Source organism: Rosa chinensis, chromosome 6 (genome assembly GCF_002994745.2).
Source record: "Rosa chinensis cultivar Old Blush chromosome 6, RchiOBHm-V2, whole genome shotgun sequence".
NCBI lineage: Eukaryota > Viridiplantae > Streptophyta > Magnoliopsida > Rosales > Rosaceae > Rosa > Rosa chinensis.
The window spans coordinates 19,288,277-19,292,749 of record NC_037093.1 but is presented as its reverse complement, the minus strand read 5'-3'; positions in this window follow the sequence as shown (position 1 = coordinate 19,292,749).

Here is a 4,473-nt window from a genome sequence, read left to right as displayed (position 1 = left end):
ATAATTATAAACCTCAAACAATTAGAGTTGGAAGATGAATAGTACTTTTCAAGGGTCTGAAAATTTAGACCATGGTCTATGTTTGGCTCCAGTTTTGTTGCAGCTAGTCAACAGTATCTTTTCTGCGTGGGCGTGCCAGCACCTTTCTGGTGCGGTCGTCGGGGGTGTCCCAACCTGACTTCTTTCGAGCGATTGTAGACGAGGAGAGCATCAACCTCGTCGCGGTATTCTTTGTGCCTCGTGGTGAGGAATTTTGCTAAGCTTCTTCAAAATCACACAATCGATACTCGACGTCGTAGATCGAGCAGAGCGAAAATCACTGGGAAGTGGGGAGAACTTGCTAAAGCGTGACTTTAGCTTGGCTGGTTTGCGAGGGCGTTACCCTTGCTTGGCTAGTTCCGTAACCGTTGTGGTCGCGATACTATAGTCGGCTCCCGAGGAGACTAGGACCGAAGCACGTTGACAGAGGGTTTGGTGGCACTGACAGTCGGCACATGAGGGTTCTGGGACTGGAGTGTGGTCACTGGTAAGAGAAGGAAAGAGGTTGCTCTGGAGAGGCTTGGATAATCGTAGAGATTAATTGATGAATTGTGTGTCTTGTTACTTCGTCGTAGCCTCCATATATAGGCTACCAGGCCATAGTGGTTGGCCTTAAACAAATCATAATGGGTTAAGCACTTAAGCACTAATGGAATCATGGTGGGTTTAACACTTAAGCACTAATGGAATCATGATGAGTTTAACGCTTAAGTACTAATGGAATCATGATGACATATTCCCTGTTGGCCACCATGAAATGTAGTTGAATGCTTTCCCACGTGCATGCCATATTCAGCACTGATGGAATCATGATGAGTTTAACACTTAGCACTAATGGAATCATGATGACATATTCCGTGTTGCCTACCATGAAATGTAGTTGAATGCTTCCCCACGTGCATGCCATATTCCTTAATTTAATGGAGTATGAATATTCGCATGGGCGTGCCTTTTCTTGCAGCTTGCATAATCTTTCATAATTCTGCAGGTAAGCTTTATTTAGCCTCTACATAATATATTTCTATCTTGTTGACAATATATAGCTTGAGCCACTGACATTGGCTCAATTTCTCCAAGACCTTGTCAGGCCAAATTGCTCATTTTGGGTTCAAACATTGCCCCCCAGACCTCGAAGTCAAAGGTCTTCGTCTTGACTGAAGAGGTCTTGAATCAGCACTAGTCTTATAATATCGTTGCTCCAAAGCCACTTATATTGGCTTGACTGATTCTATATAGGCCTCTACACTCTTTCCAGGCATCATATCGAGACGTCTCTATGGATTGTTTAGTATCATCATAGACAAATTTCTTTGGCAAGAAATTTGGAACTGGATAACTGTAAACAAGAGTTAACTTGTATTGATGATACTCAAATTTACGGTCGCGAATGACAAATTGGCCACTAGAATATTTATTCTGGCCATTCATGCAACGTGGGTTGTAGATGTTTTCTCCACATATATCAAAGCCATCGCATAGCCCTAAAACATTGGTGAAGAATTTGAAGTTGAATTGACCAATAAAGCCACAGATTGGCTTTCCAAGGCCACAACTTAATTGATAATTAAGTTGGCCATGGCCTAATTGATGATATGCATGACAACGTCCAGAGCCATGAAAGCCACATGCATGATAATTGAGTTGACCATTTTGAGCATATTTTTGATCACTTTCATGACGGTGGTAGCGTTCAGTAGCAAGACCGCATCTCTCTTGGCCAGATTCTCTTGGAGGCTTTTCTTCTATTTTGCTTTTCCGGAGAAACCCAGAAGCAAACTATTTCAAGTCTCTCTCTTTCCTCCAAACTTCGTCTTCCATTTTCAAACAAACCAAGAAATGGCACCCAAGAAACCATTTGTTATTGATCAGGCAAATGAAATCACTGAGAAAGCCACATTCGCCTGGTGGACTAACATGGGTGTTCGATGCAGAAGTCAGACCGGAGAGGAGAGAAGTCGACTGATGGGCTTTGGTGGAGGTGATAATCAACCGAGTCTGGGTCCCAAACCTCACGATCGTTTGCCAGATGATGCTATGGCCTATTATGGGCTTCCCATCTGCCGTCCCATAGCGGTTCTTCGGCAGGGGCCTGGTGATTTTAGCTGTTGGGGGCCAAGGAGGAAAGTGGGTTTCTGGCCTACCATCGCTCCCGAGGAAAATGTTTGGTATCAGGAGGTCAGAGCGAGAGATTTGGCCCATTGGGATGCTGTGGGTATCACCCAAACCATCGATCTATGCTTCTGTCTTTCTCATAATACCAGCCCTGCACCGCTAGCCGCCGCTCTTTGCTTCTGGAACACCTCCAGCAATACATTCGATTTCCGGTTTGGGCAGATGAGCATAACTCTGCTAGATGTTCTTACCATCACGGGGTTGCCCATTGACTTTGACCCCTATGTGCATGGTCAGTTTGATGGCATTCAATTTCCTTTGAGCATGGATATGGCTGGTCGGGGGCATCACATCAAATCCTACCCATTCTAGCGACTATTACTGCACCTAGCGTGACCGCACAGGAGGTATCTCATTCCTGGAATTCTGGTTTTGCAAATTTATCTTTTGCACTTCTTCCAACAAACCTACTGGGCCCTGGAATTTTCTGGCCACTGCTCTCTACAATGGTATTTGCGTTGGCCTTGGGTAACCTGTATTGGGTGCGTTATATCGCTCCCTTTATAAAGCCGTAATGTGCCCCATCGATACTGACTTTAGTGGCCCTTTCTGGATCCTCGCCTTTTGGCTGCAGATTTATTTCCCTTACTTCCGTCACGGTGATATTCCAAAGGATCCTCCAGTAAATTCCCTTATGGGGAATTGGCTTTGCCGCAACGTAAGGTATCGAGCTCCACCCTACTCCGAGTGTTTTATTTACTTGTACTTGCTGGAAGAGATGTCGGACCTAAAAATAGTCCTTTCTAGATGATTCCCACCTCCCCTTGATGATGGCTTTCTGCCCAGTGGACGGGATTATAGCGAAAGAGCCCTCCTGGCCTTTCATTGTGCCATCTCCTGCTTGGATATTCGTCTTGTCACCGACCGCGTAAGCTACGAGCTCTATGCCCCTAACCACTTTGCTCGCCAATTTGGGTTGGCCCAGTTGGTACCCTGGCCTCTAGTTGATTCTGCCAATTACTACACCTCTTGGATGAGATTAGCCCCGCCTGGGTCTGCCCCTTTCAAAGTCAGTTTACTTTTATAGTGATTCACCCTAGGGTCAGAGCGCTGTACCCCCTCAACGATATCGACGATGATTATGTTGATTGGTGGAAAGAAGTGTCCGTGAACTGTTGGGACCTGCCATATGACGAACTCTTCGCCCTGATCTTTTGTGGCATGAGTAGTCCTGGTCTGGAGGACCTCGAGATTCTTGAGCACTTCTCCAACCCTGCAGCACAACCCCCGCGACCTATTCTACCTTCTCGCTCATCACGTCCAGGGATAAAAATCCACGAGCCTGGGGCAACAGTAAGTTTTCGTCTTTCTTCATCATTCCTTTTCCTTGTCTTGATTTTCCCGCTCTTATTCCTGAGTTTATTTTGCAGCGAATTACCTGGAGCAAGACAGCCTCTGTTTAGGTCAGGAAACAAAAGGTAATAGCAGAGGAGACTCCTGAGGTGAATCTTCTCATGATGAAGATCCCGCTGAGGTAATTTGGTTAAGAAGAACGATCCCAAACTTGTATATTTGGTGCTTCCCCCCTTTTTGAGTTGTGATTCTTTTCTCATACTGGCCACTGCTGTCTTAGCTTGCAAACGCGATCGAGCTCAATTTGTCGAAGAGAGTTTTGAAGATGATGAACTTCTGGGAATGTGATTGGTAAACTCTGGCCCCGTCTTATCCTATTTAAATTTTATAATCTGGGCAGGATCTTCACTATGTATCTTTTGACAGGTTCGTCAGAGGACCACTGATCCCTCTCTCTTGAGCGAGGCTGGATCCTCAGCCGCTGCAAAAGAGCCAACTCTCTCGCTAGTTCAAGCATCAACTAGCCCCGTGGCGCCTCTTCCCTCTCCCACATCTACAGAGCATCCACAAGGTCCTACCATTCTAATAACGATCTAGGATGACGACTCCCCGGAGCATGAAAGCGTGGAAAATGAGGCTTTTGCCTCTTATGAGGAACTAATGACGACAGAGATTCCTGCGGCACTAGAGGTCCAAGAGGTGAATGAAGTGGGGCCTCTTCCTCTTGGTGACCACGTACCAGATATCGACCCGACAGCTCAAGAGGTAAGCCACTGTTGGCCAATGCTTTCCATTTCCCTTTAGATCCAAACCCGCTTTCTGACATTTCTGAACCTGACCAGGATTCTGTTTGTACCTAGGAGGTGGTCCTTGACGCCGAAGCTCTGGCCGGCAGGACGTACATCCCAGGTTTGGGGATGAGGCGAGAAGTGGTGGTCTCTTGATTTCAGAAATAGACGAGGCAAGCGT